This window comes from Gorilla gorilla, chromosome 16, assembly GCF_029281585.2.
Source record: "Gorilla gorilla gorilla isolate KB3781 chromosome 16, NHGRI_mGorGor1-v2.1_pri, whole genome shotgun sequence".
In the NCBI taxonomy this organism is placed as follows: Eukaryota; Metazoa; Chordata; class Mammalia; order Primates; family Hominidae; genus Gorilla; species Gorilla gorilla.
This window is the reverse complement of record NC_073240.2, coordinates 70,038,849-70,061,750: the sequence shown is the minus strand read 5'-3', so window position 1 is coordinate 70,061,750 and position 22,902 is coordinate 70,038,849. Positions and strand designations below refer to the sequence as shown.

General features: G+C 34.4%; 1 protein-coding gene across 6 annotated transcripts in view; it reads right to left on the bottom strand.

Moving 5' to 3' along the window:
- The window catches only part of GLCE (glucuronic acid epimerase), a 111,729-nt gene that overhangs the window by 52,054 nt on the left and 36,773 nt on the right, over positions 1 to 22,902 (bottom strand). For 5 of the 6 annotated variants that reach the window (XM_055363165.2, XM_055363166.2, XM_063698658.1 and 2 more), the window contains one exon: positions 9,849 to 9,939. The gene's annotated coding sequence lies outside the window, so the exon portion shown is untranslated. Of the gene's footprint in view, positions 1 to 9,762; positions 9,778 to 9,848; positions 9,940 to 22,902 lie in introns of those variants that run through there. The other variant, XM_055363172.2, reaches the window with a different exon arrangement.

Sequence of the window (22,902 nt, the reverse complement as noted above, 5' to 3'; positions counted from 1 at the left end):
TATATCCCTAAAGAACTTAAAACAGGCTCTCAAAGAAATATTGGTACACCTGTGTTCACAGCAGCATTATTAACAATAGCCAAAATGTGCAAGCAACCCAAGAGTGTATCAATGGAATGAATACGTAAAATGTGGTATATACATACAACAAAATATTTTTCAGCCTTAAAAAGAAAGGAAATTATGATATATGTTACAACATAGATGAACCTTGAGGACATTATACTAAGTGAAATAAACTGGTCACCAAAAACACTAATACTCTAATTCCATTTGTATGAGGTACTTATTCAAAATCATAAAGACACACAGTAGATTGGTGGTTGCCAGGGAGTAGGGGAAGGGAAAACTGGGGAGTTACTGATTAATCAGTACAGAGTTTCAGGTTTACAAGATTGAAAGAGTAATGGAAATGGATGCACAACATAATGAATGTATTTAATACCACTGAACTATATACTTAAAAATAGTTCAGATGGTAAATTTTATATTACGTGTATTTTAACACAATTTAAACAAGTGAAAACAAAAAAGAATCACAGAACTGGCAATAATCTTAAAAACTGTAATCCAACCAGCTTATTTGTAAAGAACAACAAAAAAAAAATAAGATCTAGAGTTTAATGACTTGTCCAAAGTCACACAACTAGTTCTGGCTGCACCAACACTAGACCCAAGTCTTGTGATTACTTACAAAGGCTTTGCTTTCCATTGCAGCTTTCTAACTTTGTTGTTCTACTTATAACACTGAAATACATACACAGACTCAGATACTACTTTTATATATACTACTTAGTATTACAACATACTTTACCCTAGGATGTTATAAAAAAAAATATTAAATTATTGGACTTTTTCCTTACCAAATGTCAACTAACATTTATCACTTTTTCAACAGAAAATCTACAGTTTGACTGCTTATATATACTGAAACAACTGTCTATACAATTTCATTATCCTTGAAACATGTTATGTATTTTATTGATTTGAGAATATTAATATGCTGGAAATAAATACTAAATAATGACTGGACTATAAATAAATTTATATTAAGTATACAATAAGACTGCTAATATAACAAAAATATTAAGAAAAACCCTTAGAACTGACAATTCTACATGAAGTTATTAATGTTCACAGTATAACATTACTATATTACTATCAATACCATTAAGATAAAGACGGTTTAATCACTATGGAAATAGAATTTACTGATCTACAATAAAATGAGTTTATTGACAAAACAGTTTAAAAGTATTATTTGCAGCTATATGAGTTTGTTTTACAAATATTATACTAAGTATCATTTTAAGAGTTTAATTGGACTATCAGAAAGTTACATTTGCAGTGTTAAATTTTTGAGATGAGTATTTTTACTGCTAACAGCAATGCAGATATGTGCGTTATTTCTGATTCACAGATAATTTGTTTCTAAGAAAACAATTATCAGTAATGTTATTAGATAATCTTTTCCAAGATATCAAATGGATATTTAGCCATATGATTAGCATTAATAGGTATTATACTGACAGTTCTCTTGTATAACACACATAAAACAGGTTTTCCAAAAGTGAAGCCCTGTGAGGTTGAAATTTCAGTCTTGTCTAATTATTAATTAAACATAAGGTTGAAATTTCAGTCTTGTCTAATTATTAGTTTCCCTCCCACAGGCTTAAGTTTAGAGAGATTTTCTAACAATTCTCATCACTTTTCTTTTTCTGTTTGTTTTCTTTTTTGAGACTGGGTCTCACTCCAGCAGCCAAGTTGAAGTGCAGTGGCTTGATCTTGGCTCCCTGAAACCTCTGCCTCCCAGGCTCAAGCGATCCTCCAGCCTCAGCCTCCCAAGTAGCTGAGACTATAGGCATGCACCACTACACCCAGCCAATTTTTTTGTATTTTTTTGGCAGAGATGGGGTTTCGCCATGTTGCCCAGGCTGGTCTTGAACTCCTGAGCTCAAGGAATCCACCGGCCTTAGCTTCCCAAAATGCTGGGATTACAGGAATGAGCCACTGTGCCTGGCCTGTTTTTCTAGTCTTAGAAGAAGCAATATAGTATAGTTGATAAAAGTGTGAATTTCCTTTTTTTTTTTTTTTTTTTCTGAGACAGTCTTGCTCTGTCACCCAGGATGGAGTGCAATGGCACAATCAGCTCACTGCAACCTCCGCCTCCTGAGTTCAATTGATTCTCCTGCCTTGGCCTCTCAAGTAGCTGCGATTACAGGTGTGCACCACCACGCCCAGCTAATTTCTGTATTTTTAGTAGAGACAGGGTTTCACCATGTTGGTCAGGTTGGTCTCGAACTCCTGACCTTGTGATCTGCCCGCCTCGGCCTCCCAAAGTGCTGGGATTACAGGCATGAGCCACCGTGCCTGGCCTGCTGTGTTCCTTTGAATAAATTTTGTTTGTAAAATGTGTGTAATCACGCCTCCTTTGTAGGCTAATTGTGAAGACTAAATAAATTGTGAGGATTAAATTTAAGAATTAAATAAAATAATAAAGAAACAAAGTGTCTGAGTCAGAGTCAACCAAAGAACAGCTGTTCAAAAGAAGTTAAATTCCATCCTTCTTCAATACCCCAATTTCAGAAGTGCTGATTTCAACAATGAAAGTGAAATTAATAATGTCAACTGTCATACATGCAAAACTGCTAGCAGGTGCCACTTTATTATGTTTCAGGTTCTAAAGCATACTCAATTGAAGTCACGAAGTTCACCTTCCTAGTCTCCTATAAACAAGGAAGTAGGCTGCTATCAAGGCCTTACAGAACAAATAAAAACCCACATTCTTTCTTCTTTTTTTTTTCCTGCTTTTCAGGAGAAGGGAAAAAGGAAATAAAATATATATTTATAATATATGTATATATAGTAATTTTTCTACTTTTACAAGTCTTGGAAAACAGTTGGTCTTATTTACATCTCATTTACATTTCTAGGAATAAGGATCAATAAAAAACAAACAAAAAATACATCTCATTTACAAATATGGCCTGAGAAGGGACAACAATGTAAGATATATACAATGACTACAGCAGTCATTAATGTAAGTTATATACACAAGTTACATCCAATGTAATTTATATATATATATGTTTTATAAGTTTTATATTGGAAAGGGCAGACCTTTCTATAATGGCTTTGGTTTAAATCAAAGACTGTCATCATCATAATAACAACACTGGGTTTAGCCATTAGAAATATCAGTCATGTGATCACACTATTAAATAGGACATTTAAAGAGGTACGCTTATTCTAAAGCAGAAAAAGTCATCTTCCCATATGTAATGACTTCTAATACTAAAGTTATTTTCAGAATCTGAATATGTAAACAAAACATTGTTTCGTTTGGCTTTCTCCTACTGAAATAGGAAACAATCTCCTACTGAAATAGGGAACTCACTTGGCTAATTAGAATTATCAACAGAATCAATCATAATTACCCACATAATGTGACAGGAATGCTATCCTTTAAGGCATATATTATTTTCCAAATCTAGGCATACAGTATTTTCCAAATCTAAGCATATTATTCTGTGTAATATAGTAAAGTTCTTAAAAGGGCAAGAACTATACAGCAGTTATACAGTTTGCTGTATAACTTTCTATTTGTTATACAGCAAACAAATAGAAAGGCCTAATTAAATAACATGGCATCCCCGCACATATTCTAATTGGGTTAAACATAGGTCTTCACAAAAAGAAATAGTACGTATCAGGCTTAAATAGGGTAGAAAACTACCACTGAAACTTGCTATGTCTTCATTCCATTCTGACAGAAACTAAATATAAGTCCTAAGTATTTTAAGTTGCTAGTTTAAATGTTTATATAAAGTAGCCCAAGTTTAAAAACATTCATTTCTAATCTCTTTCACCTAATATTAACTGATTAGCTGTAAGAACATACCAAAGTTTGTCCATATTGACAGATATCCCAAGACAGTATCAGGTTTCTTTGTCCATTTGATACTCAAAGGTGAAAAGATCTCACCAAAGACTCTAAAATTTATTTTTCTAAAGTAACATTTGTCAATCCAATGCCAATCTTCAGCACTAGCAGTATTTATTATACTTCGTCTTGTTTTACATGTTTTTTCAGTCACAGATGTAATCTTTGGATAGATTCCTACGATGCAATCTAGCTTTAGACAACAATAAAATTATCATTCAAATACTCACCTATATAAAACTATACATACATTCCCTTGGAATAGGTACAGATAACCAAAACTCATATATGAAAATGTGTATTTTATTATAAAGCATAGCTAAATAGTCAGAGATAATAACAGCTAATTTGGTCAAAAAGATATTGGAAAGACTATCTACTTGGCTGATCATAAAAGAAGAAAATACAGAGAAATAAAAGAGACCAGCTACCTTTTCACAAACATATAAGGATGACATATAAAAAGGTGCTCAACATTATGAGTCATTAGAAAAACACAAGATGCCACTACACATACATTAGAACAGATAAAAGGCAAAAATATACTGCACAATATCAAGTGCTGACAAGGATGCAGAACAGCAAAAATTCTTATATATTGGTGGCAGGAATGCAAAATTGTACATTCACTTAGAAATAGTTTAACAGTTTCTTATAAAGTTAACTATACACTTAAGATAAGGCCCATAATCCTGCTCCTAGGTATTCACTCAAGTGAAATGAAAACTTATGTATACACACACACAGAGACACACACACACACACACACACACCCTTTATGTAAATGTAGTAGCTTTATTCATGATTGACTGAAACTGCAAACAACCCAGATGTCCCACAACAGATAAATGAATAAGCAAATCGTGTACATATAATAGAATACTACTCAGCAACAAAAAGGTATAAACTAAGGATTTATGCAACAAATGGATGAAACTTAAAATGTATTTTGCTAAATGAAAGAAGCCAGACCTAAGAGGCTACATATTATATGATTCCATGTATATGATACTCTGGAAAAGGCTAATAACTAAAGGGATAGAACACACATTAGGGGTTGCCAGGATTTGGGGCTCGGAAGAGAGGCTGACTACAAAGTGGCAGCACAAAAAAATTGGGGGTGCGGGGGTGGTCACAGAACTGCTGTTGGTAGATATGTGACTCTATGCATTTTTCAAAATCCACAAAACTACAACACAAAGAATGAATTTTACTTTATACAAATTAAATGCAAATAACCAGGATATCAGGGAAACCCAAGATGGAATGTGAACTGTGACAAAATGAATCTAACTGTGGTACAAATGAAATGGCACAGTAGACTGATGGGGATATACAGAAGAAAAGACCTGACAACTAACTTTGGAAAAAAGCATTCTGGCTGGATAATGTGAGAATAAAGATAAAAATAACTGTATACAAACACTGTATTCTATTTGGTAAATTTGTTTCTCACAGGAGTATGGATTAGCAATTTGGAAACTACTATGTATGTATAATAAATACATAAATATAGTGTAGAGAATGAGAGTCAGGTTTCTCACTGTGGGAGAAAGAAATTACAAATAAGCAAAGGGGAAATGCTAGAATAATCCCTGTGGTGCAAAACTGGAGTTGAAGGTATCAGCATGAATTAATATTTTAAGCGTGTATACAGAAAGTAAACACAAATAAATATAGATGTATGTATGTGAGTTGGTATATGTAATTCGTCCGTTTTCACACTATTATAAAGAACTGCCCAAGACTGGGTAATTTATAAAGGAAAGAGGTTTAATTGACTCACAGTTCCACATGGCTGGGGAGGCCTCAGGAAACTTACAATCATGGCAGAAGGGAATGTCTTACATGGCAGCAGGCAAGAGGGCAAGTGTGTAAGGGAGGAACTGTCAGACACTTATAAAACCATCAGATCTCGTTAGAACTCACTCACTATTATAAGAAATGCATGGGGACACTGCCCCATGATCCAGTCACCTCCCACCAGGTCTCTCCCTCAACATGTGGGGATTATGGGAATTATAATTCAAGATGAGACATGGGTGGGGACACAAAGCCTAACCATATCAGTATACATTTCCTAACTCTGACTCCTGAGAGGCCTAAAAGCAGTAACTCCTCGGCAGCAATGAACATACCTAGCACCCAGATGCTGGTTTCTAAATACTATTCTCCAATAAGTTGGACCTGGGTTCCTTGGAGAGGTAAGTGATTTCAGGGCTAAAGCAGGAAAATACAAGATGAGCCTGAAGCATCTCATAAAGTCAGAAAGTAAGGAATTGCTTTAAAAAAAAGAAAGAAAAGAAAAAGACAATGACGTGTTGAAAAGCGCTCCCAGTGGCTGAAGCTGGAACAATTTGAGCAACAAAATAAATAACAACAGAATTTTGATTCTAATCCAGAGAATAAAATAAATATCTATGAGTTCACACTGATATAAGTAAATGATTAAGCAAATAAATGTGAGGAGGGACTACTCTGTATTACAGAAGAATTATAATTGATAAATGTAGAGGAAATACGGAGAATAGAAAATCACCACTAAAACACCACAGAAGCTGCAGGCAAGATCTACATATAAATGCTAAAATTAGTGGCCAAAAATTTAAGGAAAAACAAGATATTTGTGAAGCCTCAAAGCATTTTCCCCCAAATATTTATTAATTAAGGGAAAAGTATTAACTTTTTAATAGAGAAATCTGATAGACACCACCATAATCAAGTGATCAAGGTTAACATTACCAGTAATAGGACATTCTGACACCACGTGGCCTCTGATATTGTGTGCTGAGAAAGGCACATCACCTCCGTGGTATTCTGTCTCAAAATCTGTAACTTCAATCTAGTTATGAGGAAACATTAGAGAAACTCAACTCTAATTGAATGACATTCTACAAAATACCTGACCAGGAGTCTTTCAAAGTGTGAAAATCATGAGAGACATGGAAAGACTAAGGAACTGTCAGATTGGAGGAGACTAAGGAAAAACACAACTAAATGTAATATGGGATCCTGGAAAAAGAACATTAGTGGAAAAACTGGTGAAATTCTAATAAGGTCTGTAGTTTTAGTAAGTCATTATTGATTATTTAGTTCTGATCATTATACCATGGTTATGTAAGATGTTAACATGAGGGTAAGCTGAGTAATGAATATTAAAAAAACTCTCTGTACTGTATTATCATTGTAACTTATTTGTACATCTAAAATTATTTCAAAATAAAATTTTTTTCAAGAGCTTTAAACAAGAGAAAAAGAGACATTATTCTTCTCCTTCAAATGCAGTATACCTTTCTTGATAGCAAATTACGTGTATAAACTTGATTTTTAAAAATTTATTTGGTAGAAGATAAAATGGGTACAAAAACCAAATTATTCAAAAACATTCTTTAACATTTTAAAGAAAACCCCATAGTGGTCAACTAAAGTAAGATTTTTAACTCTGTATCCTATGAGGATAAATCTTGGAGGTTTACTTCCAAACTAGTTTCTTTACTGCCCTGACAGTTATATGAAAATAATACACATGTCCACATCGTTAGCAGTAAAAATACTCATCTCAAAAATTCAACATTGCAAATAGCTACCGTAACTAACAGCTATGCGGTAATATGGACCAGGTTTTACAAAGTTAAAAAGCTGACATTCTCTTTTAGTCTGAATACCTTCAAAGACATGAACAGAGAAAATTCCAAATCAAGTCCATTCAGGTCCTTTCTTATCTAGCCACATATACTTTAAAAGACAAGCAGTATATTCAATTAAAAGAAAAAATTCTATGCCTGTCTTTAAAGTACACATATTTAATTTCAATGATACTATCAAATTGGCAATGACTCAGTATTTGATTTTTATAATGAAATATTTTATGCTGTTAGAAAAATCTAAATAATCTAAGATTATATGAAAGAGAAAATCAAAGTATAAACTTTCCTATGAGTTTATTTCCCCTTGTTTTACTTTTAAGTACCACAACTAGAACACAAATCAGGGAAATTAAAAAAAGATGTCTTAAGATATGATTTTAATAGATGCAAAAAATGTTAGCATTACCTTCTTATATCATCCATCGTTTAAGAGGAAATTTTACTTATTCATAAGAAATTGATTTTTTTATTCATAAGTCTTAGTATACAAATCAGATACTCTCCACAGCTAAACACACACAATGCTAAGGTGGCCTCATTAACATATTAAAGCTATCAAGATTTCCATCCCTTCTGCAGCTTAATTTTATCACCTTTCATAATTCAAATGTATAAGCACTCAAATTCTAAATCCATACTGATTTAAATATAAAATGTGTGATGGCACAAAAAGATGCAAAGTATTTTCTTTCTGATAAGTTTCCAGATTCCCTCCTTTAAAAAGTAAATTTTAAAAAGTTTTAAATTGACTTTATGAAAATGAAAGCAAAGATACCTCATACAAGTCTATTAGGAAACCAAATATATTTCAGGTTATGCAGGATATAAGAGGCTGTTTTCAAATCAAATAATCGTTCTTTATGAGATGAAGATTTTAGAAGCTTACTTTATTTTCTTAAAATTACATGGAAAATAGCAAAAATAATTTGTTTCTAATTTTGGTGCCCTGAACAGAGAAATTCCTTTATGATATTGGTTGGAAATTCTAACTTATATGGCATGTTTTTAAAATATACTTTTTTTTTCTTCAGCCAAGAGACTTCTAAGGAGGGTAGCAAAGATTTTATAGACTTTCTAGGCTCCAATTTTATTTTCTCCTTCTATCTTATGTTTATTTAAGCACTAATAATTTTAGGAATCACAAACAAGTGTAAGCGTTTCCATTTAAACCTCAGAGAGAAACGTAACTCCAACTTTAGCCACTAAATGTAGTTCTATATTAGCATGTTTTCATTTAAGTTCATATATGCTAAACCACTTGCATTACTAGAACAGATATTAAAAACACACAATCATCACTCTCAAAATATTATTTGTTCAGTTTAAATTTAGTAGGAGAGACAAATATAATCAAATACATTCGTGTGAATAGTTTTTAGAATGAGAACAAGCTTGACCTTTATCATATAAACTTTTATTTTTGAAAATCTAAGCAAAATGAAGGCTTCTACTTAAAAAATAAGCATAGTATTTAACTGCTAACATTAAGTCTTATTTTAAAAATCAATTACTTCAGAAAACTAGCACCTCCCAAGAAATAATACAGACCCTTCACTTCAAGAAATTAGAGTTCCTGTATCTGCACATATACTTATATGCATATTTAAATCTCTAATAAGTTTTCATACAACAAGCCTTACTGACAACTAAAATCAGTTAGCTACCATTTCATGTATTATAATTACATAGCAGAATAAGATACCCTGCTTCAGTTTTCTAGGCCAAGGGTCAGCAAACTTTCCTAAAAGGGCCAGATTTTAGGCTTGTGGGCCATACAGACACTGTTCCAACTAAAAACTCTGCCAATGTAGTGCTAAGATGGCCACACACAATATGTATTAAGTGGGTGTGACTGTGTTCCAATAAAACTTTATTTACCAAAATAGGTGGCTGGCCCATAGGCCATAGTTTGCTGACTCCTGCTCTAGGCAAACAGATTTGATATCAGTCTATAACACTTCCAGTGAATGTATAATCATGTTTCCCTTGAATCTAGTAGTTGTTACAAGGAACATTAGCTATTTAAGTGGTAAAGAAACCATGAAAATATTTCCTGAGGTCAGAATCTCAGATTAGACGGGGAAATTTAAATGTGTTAATCAAATACACATTAAAATATAAGTCTAAAAATGCATAGTATTGGTATAATTAAATTTTATTAAACAATCTTACCTTAATCAAATGAAACAATCTAAATTCTAGCACATCACTGAAAACGTACAGTAAAGGTATGATTAAATTTTATCAAACAATCTTACCTTAATCAAATGAAAGAATCTAAACTCTAGAACATCTCTGGTTTCAATTCAAAATATATCTGAATCAAAACTTCAGTTTCTTGTCAAATTCCTAGAGAAACAAAATTGAAAACCTTAAGTCAGCTTCCAGTTCCAGATAAGATGGGGTAATCACATGCCAACAAGTTAATGTAGCTATAAGACCTGGACAGACTGCATGGAACAACTACTAAGGAACTTTGAAAAGTAACAGTAGCAGGCCGATTAAAACAACCAGAATTTGATGTACCACTGAAGCAACCACAGGTTTACCATTTATTTCCCCCTCTGCTTTCATCCAGACTGAACATAATACAGCCCAAATGGAAAGCTTCAGGAGAAGCCCTCTACCTCTGGCTTGAGAGAGGGAAAGGGGTCTCTTAAGACTCACAAGGAAGTGTGCAAATCCCCCCGTTTTTTTCTCTCTTCACTCTCTCAAGCCCAGCCACCCATCACAGCTGTGGCAGCAGTGGCAATGGAGATTACTAAGAACTAAAACTCTGAGAGAGGGAATCTACCTCTCTGATCAGAGAAGCTGTGGTCTCAAGAGGATGTGGTGAATCCCTTTTGCTTCTCTCTCTGTCCTCCTGCCACTTGGCCCTGAATATGGGCACAGCTGCAGGGAGTGAACATTAAAGAGGGATAAAGATCCACTTTCTGATCGGAAAAGGGGAGGCATGCAGAATTAGAAATTACTGGGAGATCACAGACAAGGAACATGGGAGAGCAACACCTCAAAGTTGTTTTATGAACTCCTGGACTCACCCTCGAGTGGCACATGCATACATCTGACCCAAACAAACATACACAGACTTTGAGAATTATGAACAGACCACCCCTCAAGTTCCAGACTGGCAATGGGTGGTACACATGTGGGACAGAACCAAGTAATATGGCAAAAGCTTTGAAAATCAAACTGATGTTGTAACTACAATCCGCAGAAATTTGCAGTGTGACTCTAACTGGGTTGACTGTCTACTAAAACAAATATATCAACATTTTGCATAGTATTTAAACAAGACCCAACGTCTCCTAACATAATAGTCAAATGTCCAGGATATAATCCAAAATTACTAGGTATACAAGGAATCAAAAAAACTCAACTTGCACAGGAAAAATACTAACATCAAGAAAACAAAGATATTGAAATTATCTAAGATATTAAAGATATTTAGAGCCATTATTACAGAATGCTTTAACAAGTAAGTGCAAACATTCTTGAAACAGAGATAAACTCAGAAAAAAAAATAGAAGATAAAAGAAGAACCAAATGGAAATTTTAGAAGTGGAAAAATACCAATAACCAAAATAAAAAGCTCACTAAATGAGCTCAATAGCCGAATGAAGACGACAGAAGAAAAAGTCAGTGAACTTACTACAGATGAATAAAAATGATCCAATCTGAACATAGACAAAGATTGGGGAGAAAAGGTCAACATCAATCACATTTCTGTACATTAACAATGAACAATTTGGAACCCTCACATTTAAAAATAATACCGTTCAAAATAGCTCCATAAAAAACAAATACTTGAGCATAAACCTATTAGAACATGTACAAGAGCTATATGCTAACAACAACAAAATGCTGATGTATGCATCAGGAAAACCTGAGTAAGTAGAAAGATATCCTGTGTTCATAAATCAGAAAGCTCAACATTGTAAAGATGTCAATTCTCCCCAAACTGGTCTAGAAATTTAATGCAACTCCAATCAAAATTCCAGGATTTTTTGTAGTTATAGACAAGCTGATTCCAAGATTATTATGGAAAGGCAAAAGAACTACAGAAGACAAAACTATTTTTAAAATAAATAAAGTTGAAGGAATTATACTACCTAATTTTAAGGCTTTAAGCTACTTACCAAGACAATGTGATATTGCTGAAGGGAGAGATCAATCAATGGAAAAGAACAGAGTGTTCACAAATATATCCACACAAACAGGGTCAACTGATTTTTGTCAAAGGTTCAAAGACATATAGTGAGGAAAGGATTGTCTTTTCAACAAATGGTGTTGGAACAACTGTGCATCCATATGCAAAGAAAAAAATAAAATTTCACCTAAACCCTCAAGTTATACAAAAATTCACTCAAAATAAACTTAAATGTAAAATATAAAACTGTAAAACTTGTACCTAGAAAATGACAAAGAAGAAGAAAATCTTTGTTACCTGAAGTTAAGCAGAGTTCTGAGATATGACACCAAAAATATAATCCATAAAATTAAAAGTTATAAATTGGACTTCAACAAAATTAAAAATTAATGCTCGGGAAAGGTATCTTTAACATAACATAAGGACAAGCTACTGACAGGGAGATAATACCTGCAAATCGCTTATGGAACAAAGGACTTCTGTCCAACAAATATATAGAACACTCAAAACTCAACAGTAAGAAAACAATATAATTTAAATATGAGCAAAAGTACATGATTAAAATAGCTTAAAAAACAAACAAACAAACAAACAAAAACAACTGGTAATTCCAAATGCTGCTAAAGATACAGAGCAATAGGAAATCTCATTCATTACTGGTGGAAATAAAAAATGGCACAACCACCTGAAAGACAGTTTGGCAGTTTCTAACAGAGCTAAGTATACATTTATCATATGACACAGCTGTCGAACTCCTAGATACTTACTAAACTGAACTGAAAACTTGTATTCAGACAAAAACCTATACACCAATATTTAATGAAGCTTTATTCATAATCACCAAAACCTGGAAGCAACCAAAATGTCCGGATGAATGGATAAACAAACTGTGGTATTCCTATACAATAAAATACTATGCAGAAATGAAAAGGAATGAACTATTTGATTCATGAAACAATATGAATAAACCTTAAATGTATTTTTCTAAATGAAAGAAGTCAGATCCAAAAGCAATATATTATACGATTGCATTCAGATGACACAATGGAAAATGCAAAACTACAGGAGATTTTGGTTGTCAGGAGAGGAGTTGGGGTATGGAGTAGTGGCTGACTACAAAGGGGATGCATGGAGAAATTTTTCAGTGTGATGAAGTCGTTCTGTATGACACTGAGGTGGTGTATACATGACGTTATGCATTTGTCAAAACCCACAGAACCGCACATCACAAAGACTGAACTTTAATGTATGCAAATTTTTAAAAATCAACTAAGATGCTGGGGGAATTTTAAGATAGAATGCAGTCCATGACAAATGAATCTGGCTATATTATAAATGAATGGCATAACCCAACTAAAGGGGTAGGGTAAATTTATTTCTCACAGGGGTACTGGTTAACAATTGTGAACTTGCTTTACTGAGATGGAACGAACAAGTAAATGGATGATCAAGGCCAGGTTTCTGTTAGAAAGGAAAGTTACAGATAAGCAAAGTGGGGAAGCCTAGAATGAACCCTGTGGTACTGGATTAGTCACAGACATCAGTATGAACTTAATATATATTATATATACAGCAAAATATATAATACAAATAGATAGGTACAGAAACAATTATAGATGTACATAAATACACGATTAATATACAAATGTATTATTTCCTAGCTCTATCCTCTGAGAAGGCCTTGAAATGGTGATACCCCTGTATCAACAAGTATATCCAGTACCCAGAGAGACAATGGATCTAAACACAATTCTCCAACACAAGAAACCAGGGCTCCTGGTGGAAATGGCTGATTCTAGGGGTAGGGCAGAGAAAATATATGATAAGCCTGGAGTATCTTGTAGTACCAGAAATTAAGGAAGTATTCAAAAAAGAAAAGGATGGGACATGTCAAAGGAATACAGGGACCAACACTGGAACAATTTTAGCAACAAAATAACATAGTATTGAATTATAAGCCAATGTATAAAATAAGTATACATATTGATATAAATGACTGAATAAATAAATGGAAGAGAAGGGACAAAGGCTTACTTACAGAAGAAAACTTAATAACATATAGATATACCCTATCCATAAGATGAAACAATCTCCCACCCTTTTGATTGTGGGCTGAAATTAGCAACTCATTAGAATATAATACAAAAAGACAAAAATATCAACTTTACAGTGAGGAAATCTGATAAACAGTACCTTAGCCAAGTAATGCTGTCATCATGCACTTTGATAAGATGTGAGGAAAAGGGCATTTCCCTCTGTGTATTCTTCCTAAAACTCATAACCTCAGTCTAATCACAAGAAAAGCATCAGACAAACACAAATTGAGAGACACTCTGCAAAATATCTGACTGGTACTAGTACTCAGAACTATCAAGTTTATGAAAAACAAAGAAAGGCAGAGAAACTGTCATAGACTATAGGAGATTTAGGGAGAGATGACAAATGTAACACGTAATCCTGGAATGGATTCAAGAACAGGAGACCCAGTGGAAAATCTGGCAAAATCTCAATTTGGAATCTGGAGTTTGGTTGGTAGTAAGGTACCTGTTGGTTTCTTGGTTTTGAAAAATGCACTTGGTTTTGCAAACTGTTATTATTATGGCAAGCTGTGTGAGGAATATAAAGGAATATAAAACTCTTTGTATTATCTTTGTAACTCTTCTACACACCTAAACTTCTACCAAAATAAAAAGGTTGTTTTTAATGGTCAAAGGACCTGAATAGATCCTTCACCAAAGAGAATATAACAAAACATACGACAAAATGCGCAACATCACTAGCTATCAGGAAAGTGAAAAATGAAACTCATTATCAGGTACCACTACAAATCTATTAGAATGGCTAAAATGAAAAAGATTGAACATACCAAGTGCTGACAACTGTGCAGAACAACTAGAACACTCATACATTGCTGATGGAAATACAAAGTGGAAATAGCCATTTTAGAAAACAGTTTGTCAATTTCTTGACAATAAACATTTACCATATGACCCACCAATCCCATACCTATGTATTTTTACCCAACAGAAATGAGAACTCATTTGCACAAAATCCTATACACAAATGTTTACAGAAGCTCTATTCAAAATAGCTAAAAACTGGAAACAACTCAAATGTCCTCCAATTAATAAACTTATAAACAAACTGTGGTACATCCATACAACTGAATACTACTCAGTAATAAAAAGGAATAAAATATCAATACACAGAACAACTTATATGAATCTTATAAGGCATATGCTGAGTAAATGGATATGTAACAGTCTTAAATGGCTTCATGCTCTATTATTCCACTTCATGACCATTTTTGAAAAGACAAAAGTAAAACGGCAGAGTTACCAGGTATTGAGGGGTAGGGGGGGAGCACAACTACACAGGGATAACACAAGGAGTTTTTTGAGCTAAGGAAACTATTCTGGATATTGACTGTGATGGTGGTTAGATAAATCTATACATGTTGAAATATATCAACTATACATAGGAAAAGTCAGTTTTACTGCATGTTCATTTAAAAAAATAAAATTTATGATACTTAAAAGAATTTTAAATCAAAGGCCTTTTCAGGATTATTTAGTTTGGATCTTATAGTCTGTAAAAATCCTCTTGTTTATTCTGCCTACTTTTCAGATAGAGCAAGTGACAAATAGCTCAGTCGTGACATGTAAAATCACTAGAGGGATCAATGGTCTAAATGTCAGTTCCCCTAAGCAATGTATCACCTGCAAAGGAGTCTGATCTGCTCATCACCACTATACCACCTAATTGAAAAGTAAATCCTGACATCTGCTTAGTGGTATCATAAAAGAACTTTCATTAAAGATCTTTTAAAAATACTGATTTACAGTCAGTAGAGAATTCCTCATTGTTGGTCAGGGAGAGGAATATGATTAATTCTGCTTCCATTGCATAATAAGCATTCTGAAGATAAAAAGTAAAACAGGCCAGGCAAGGTGGCTCATGCTTGTAATCCCAGGACTTTGGGAGGCCAAGGTGGGCAGATCACCTGAGGTCAGGAGTTTGAGATCAGCCTGGCCAACATGGTGAAACCCTGTCTCTACCAAAAATACAAAAAAAATTAGCTGGGTGTGGTGGCACACGCCTGTAATCCCAGCTACTCGGGAGGCTGAGTCATGAGAATCACTTAAGCCCGGGAGACAGAGGTTGCAGTGAGCTAAGATCGTGCCACTGCACTCCAGCCTGGGTGACGGAGTGAGATTCCATCTCAAAAAAAAAAAAAAAAAAAAAAAAAAGTAAAACAATCATTTGTTTCTAACTTTTTTATCAGGGAAAAAATAGTCACTTTATTTGAATAAGTAGGATGAGGAATGCAAGCTGGAAAACACAGTATTTCAGAACTATTTCTACTCTTCTGCAAGAATTTCTTTATCGTACTTCAACTAATACAGTACACTACAAGCTTACAGTGAATTATTACTATACTATACATGCATGTGGTCACAAAATATAAAAATCTACATAGTACAGGAATTTAAATTTTTTAAAACTAAGTATAAAGATACTACCTCTTCTGAACACTTTCTATCATGTTATTTAATCTATCTGGTTCCTACATGTACCTTAGGTATTACTTTTAAAAATCATATTTAGCCAACTATTTCCATTTAACCTAAACTCAATTATTTGTTTTTAAGGATACTGTTGTTCTCAGTTGGGCTAGTAAATTTAGCAACACCTTCAGATTATTATATTTAAAAGAATATGAGTTTTTTTTTTAAAGCTGATCAGCAATTGCACTAATTTCAAATGAAAAACAAAAAGCCTCTATAAGGAACAGTTTTTGCCTTAAGGCCTTTTCTTGTCATAATATTACATCCAATTATAAGTTAAGTGATCTGCTTCAAGAATTTAGGTTATTTTCCCCAGGAACACATTTGGAAAAACTGATGACATTACCTGGTACCATATCCTTTCTAACTGAAGCCATGTGTGTGCAGTAGCTATAATTCACTAAGGTCAGTTTAGTTTTGACACCCATTAAAACCCACTGAATGGAGTACCTATTGCAAATCTGTATGCTTACTGCTCCATGTAATCTTCTCACTTGATGTTCAACTTACTAAACAAAGGCTGTTTTATTAATAATAATCAAAATCTGACTTCCAAAGATGCACTGCACCTGTCAAAAGTTTCAGTAGGTTAGTAAATTTCCTGTCTCTTCTCTCTGTAGCATTGCGTGTGTTTAAGTCACTACTATATTTTAATGTCCATAAACACAGGAGTTTTTTCCCATCTTTTTCAAAGAATCAAGAAAACTTCAGTTAATTAGTATTACACCATTCACAGTTAAACTTCCAGCTCTCTTCAAAAGTTGCCAATTAATAAGAATTTTTACATATGAACTAAACCCAAAAGGATGCTTTACCTTACTGGCCACTGAAATGCTAAGTTCACAGAAATCAACATTACCTAGTAACATTTTAAAGATTAAACCACCTATCTCTATAAAAATAGCTACTACTTTCCTTCACCCAAATTAGTATCATCCAAACTTAAATATCACAATAGCCATCTCTACACTTAAGCAAATCAAATGAACTTTCCACCCATTATTCCAAAAGTTCTTCTTTCAGAAATGAAGTTTTATATAAAATATATTTAGGCTATTTGTTTAGAAACATTAAAGGTCAGAATAAGAAATTATCCATAAATAATGTTAAATCATCAAAGAATCAAGAAGGGATTTGGGATGGAGAACTTGGTATGTACTGAAATTAAGAAGGCCTCATGTGACACTTAACACTATGTAGCCCAAACCTGTGTTACAAGTATATTTAACCACTTGCTAATAGTTCTGATAAAAAGTTCTATGATTGAAATCAATGCCTGTGTAGACTATAAATCTCATATACCTATGCTTACTCCAATCCACCATTACTGAAGTTCCCTATTGCTACACTGGGAAACTACATGATACAGAATTGTAACCAGGACTATCACTAAGAAAACTACAAATAACTGTCTTTTAGAAGGCATTTAACGATTGGTAAGAATACCGCAGTTTTTCCATGAAGGGTAGACCCACACTCGGCACACAGTGGGAGCACAAGAGAGAATTGTATATGAGGAAGATAGAAGCTCTAAGAGCAGTGACCAACAGACAGTAAATCTCTTCCATTATTTTAAAAGTCTATCTATCTCAGAAAAGCCATATTGAAAAATTTATTTTAATTTGCTTCTGAGTTGGCAGTTCTTCACTATAGGTGAATACTGGTTTAAAGCAACTGCTGATTTTTTTTTTTTTTAATTGGGTAAGTACTCTCTGACTGTTGAATTTAGGAGGTGAAAGCATGGTTCATGCCTATAATCCCATCATTTTGGGAGGCCAAGGTGTAAGGATAGTTTGAGCCCAGGAGCTCAAGACCAGCCTGGGTAACATAGTGAGACTCCATCTCTATAGAAGATTTAAAAAATAGCCAGATGTGGTACAGTGTGCCTATAGTCCCAGTTCGTTGGGAGGCTGAGGTAGGAAGACTGTTCGAGCTGAGGTCAAGGCTACAGTGAGCCTGTGCTCATACCAATGCACTCCAGCCTGGGTGACAGAGCCAGACCCTTTCTCAAAAATAATAGTAATAATAATAATAGGAGGAGGAGGAGGAAAAAGCAAAACAGAGCTGCCTTTAGCACTTTAGAGTCTTTACCAAGAAAAGTAAAATGGAGTACATGGTCATTCTTAAGGCCTTTTTAAAAATTCCTCAGTGGGTATCTGATTAAATCTTAAATTGTCCTCTAAGTCTGGATTTTTGAACTCAAAATTCCTCACTGCTTTTGAAGCAGAAAATAGAAAAAAAGAGAGATAAATGAGGTTCTTAACTCAATGCAAAGAAAAAACAAAGTAAGCCTTTGTTAACAGTATCTGTTAAGCATCTAGTATGTAAAACACTGCTGTAGTGATGGGATGAGGAAAGGGCCAAAACAAAGAACACTAGTACCGGCTTTCAAAGAGCTTACATAAATATGGAATACATGAAGAATTCTTTATAAAGCAATGCTATATGTTTTGCTTGTTTTTATAAGTATACTGCTAGACAGGCAAGGGCAGATACTATGTCTGTCTTGTTTACCACAATAGCCCCAGTGCCTACTACAATGACTAGACACAGCAAGCACTAAAAAAAATTTGTTGTATAAATGAAGACTTTCAACAGCTATGTCAATACTGACACTCGGCTTCCTTGACTCCAGTGATCTAGCCCTCTTTGACAGGCAGAACAATGGCCCTCCAAAGATGTCTGTGCCCTTAAGCACTGGAACCTAAGTTACCTTACATGGCAAAAGGGACTTGCAGTTGTAATTAAGGTTAAGGAACTTGAGATGGGAGAGATTACTCTGTATTATCCAGGTAGGCCCAATCTCATCACACGAGGCTTTTAAAGTGGAAGAGGAAGACAGAAGGTGGATCAGAGAGTTTAAATCAAAGGAGAAGGAAATACTGGAAGCTTGAGAGGGACTTGACCTTTGTTACTGGCTTTGAAGATGAACGAGGGCCACATGCCAGGGAACGAGGGTGGAATGTAGGTGCTAGAAAGGGCTCTGATCAAGACAAATGCTACAACCACAAGGAAGTGAATTCTACCAAAACCCCATATAAGCAAGGAAACTGATCTTGCCCTACAGCCTCCAGAAAGGAACATGGCCATGCTGAAATTCTTATTTTAACCCAGTGAGACCTGGATTGGCCTACTGACTCACAGAACTGTTAAGATTAAAAAACTTTCTGTTTAAGCTATCAAGTTTGTATTGATTTATGATGGTAGCAATAGAAAACTAATATGCCCCTTATCGCTCCTACTCTAGCAACCCAAATATATAGCTTTTCTTGTCAACACCCTGATACTGGTTCAATAAAAGATTTAACATTCTGAAATGCTTTGATCTGATCATAATCTCCTATTCTTACCTCTTCTACTTCATATTCCCTACATCTGTCATTATCAAAGAAAGACCTTGTTTAAAAGAACAATATGTAGAAACAAAACGCCACTTATCAATCATGAATTAGTATTTTCTAGTTAGAATGTTTGGTCAGCTTTATATCCAAAAGTATAAAACGATATAACAAAATAGTTGTAACAAACTGCAAATTTCATATGCCTTGCAACACTGCAGTACCAAGGACCCACATTGAAATGTGTAATTAAACAACCCAGTGTGTCAAATTCTGATTTACTTTTAAAGAAACTGTATTTTAAATCTGGAACCATTTCTTTGCCTCTTTATATTTATGCACTTGCTCTAAAATATTAAAAACAACCTCATAAACAATCTGGTTAACAGTAAATAGAATTTTATCTAGTTAAAACTACAGCAGAGCATGCCACAACACAGATGGCACGAAACTTTCTCCTTGCCTGATTAGTGTCAAAAAATTGTTCTCCAATTTCATGATTAGGAAAAATTTTGTCACAGGCTATCTCACAAAATACTAGTGAAAGGGCAGTTTTATTAAGGAAGTCTTTGCTCAGCATATATCTTAATTATTTCTCAATGTAAAAAATTGTCTTACTACTCTGATAAAACCCAGCCAAATAAGTGATTAAGGAATCATAACGGATAGAAGTCTGTACCACTGATTTCACTCTAGTTCCAATTCCTTAAGCACACTAATTCTTTTTGGAGTAGAGGTTCCCAGACTATGATGCATGAATCACCTGGGGCGTGTTTAAAACTTCCAATGACCAAGTTCTAACCCATACCAATTAAATCAAAAGGTCTGGGGATAAGAGAAGCATAAAAGTTTTTAAACTCCCCAAGTGGCTCCAGTATGGTTTAAGGCATGGTACAGTGCACTGAATGGAGTCAAGAGGCCTGCGATCTGGCACTGGCCGTGCCACCAGAAAGCTTGGGTACGTCACTGGGTAGCCATTTCCTTATCTATAAAAATATAGGATTGGACAAGTTATTTTTAATATCTAACATTTTATAAGAGGATGAGATTCCTTAGTTTTCTTCAAAAGATTAAATCACCTCAACATTTAAACTATGCAAAAAAATTGAAATCCATGATCTGATGATGCTTATTCCTACCTGTTAAAATCTTATTTTTATAAAGATTATTTTATAGTAGAGATCAAATTCAACTACATTTCAATTGCACAGATTTTTATATATCCTTATGCTCATCCATGTCATAAAAGGGTATATATGTTAGGAACGACTGGAAGCTTGAATTATCTCAAAATACAGCTTGCTATCAGATTATTTCTAGAATTCCTATTAAAATATACTGCATGTATTCTGATTTTCTTGAATAGCATTCCTGGTTTTGCTTAGCTCCTGAAGATACAAAATGACTTGAACTTTTCATTAACATTATTTCATAAAAGCAAATCATTAAGGAAACAAGAAACAGCTGAAATAATCCCTGAGTATCAAGTTATTCTGTATACAGTCTCAAACCAAATTCCTACCCTTGACCAGCCCTCTTACAAATGTACACTACCAGTTATGAGGGTACTTGGAAAAAGGTTAATTCATTCAACAAGTTAAGCATTTTTATAGTTCTAGAGTTTGGGGACCGGGTGGCAGACTTCTAATACGTCCCTGCAGTGATCCCTGCCTTCTGATAGTCACATGTTGTGTAACCCTCTTTAAGTGTGGGCTAGACCTAGTAACTTGCTTATAAAGAAGAAAATATTGGCCAAGCATGGTGGTTCATGCCTGTAATCCCAAGACTTTGGGAGGCCAAGGCAGGAGGATCACTTGAGCCCAGGAGTTCAAGACCAGCCTGGGCAACATAGTAAGACTCTGTCTCAATTTTAAAAAATAAAGAAAATATGGCAACAGTGATGGGAAGTCACTTCTGTGATTAGGTTATAAAAATTGTGATGTGCTTCTTGCTAGCACTCTCTTTTGCTGGCACTTTTTCTTGCCCTCTTGCTTGTTTGCTCTAAGTCAACTGCCATATTGTGAGATGCTCTATGGGGCCCTTTGGCACGGGTCCAAGGGAGGCCTCTGGCCAACAGCCTGAGAAGAAATGAATCCTGCCTTATGAGTGACCTAGAAAATGGATCCTTTCACATCAAGATTTCTGATGAGACTTCAGGCCCTGTCAACACATTGGTTCATAACCTTGTAAGAGACCCAGCACCTATGCTGTTCCTGGATTCCTGACTCACTGCAATATAATAAATGTGTGTTTTGAGTGGCTGTGTTTTAAAGTAATTTGTTATGCAACAATGGGTAACTAATATAGGCATGTAGCAATGAATAAAAACACTGCAGTCAAAGAACCAATAGTTGAGTAATAAGATAGATCAAGGTATCGACAATCCAGTAATGGGTGAGACATGTAAATAAATGTAATAAAGTATTTTAGGGGCTCTGATAAAAGCATACATGTGTTTGAATGCCACATGCAGGGTTTTTTTAAAAAAAGAAAAAAGTATACATGTGAGGGGTAAGGTACAGACATAAGAACGGATATGTATATAAAAAGGCTCAGGCACTGATGTTCTTTAAAAGGGAAGAATGTGAATTATAAGAATCAAAGAAATACAATGACTTTGGAAAACTAAAGGTAATCCCAATTATTTCCCACCTATTCAAGAAAACTGCTGCAGCAATTTTCTCTTCCTTCTACTACATTGTCAAATATTCCCTCTCTACTGGATTATTCCTATCACATTAAACATAGAACCAAAAATTTTTTTAAAGCCCACTCTCTTAACTCAACACACCAAATGTGTATAGTTCCCCCTTTACAATAAAACTCAAAAGTGTTATCTACACTCACTGTCTCCACATCTCCCATTTTCTCCTGAATCCATATCAACCAAGCTTTTCATCCCATCTGTCTACCAACTTGCCCTTATTTAAGGTCACCAACATCTTCCACATTGCTAAACACAATAATCGATTCTCCGACTTCCTCTTATTTTACCTATGAGCAGCAGCTGACACAAACAATAATTCCGTCCTTGAAATACATGGCTCTCAAAATACCCACCTCTACTGGTTTTAATCTTATTAGGTTGGCGCAAAAGTAATTGCGGTTTTGTACTGTGAATTTTAAATCATTATATTATAACTAGGCTCAAACACATCTTTATTCATCAAAATAGGAAACATTACAATCAACACATTTTTGCCAATGAGAAATAAGTTTATTTATTCCTGTAGTGTAAAAATGTGTGATCTGGGAT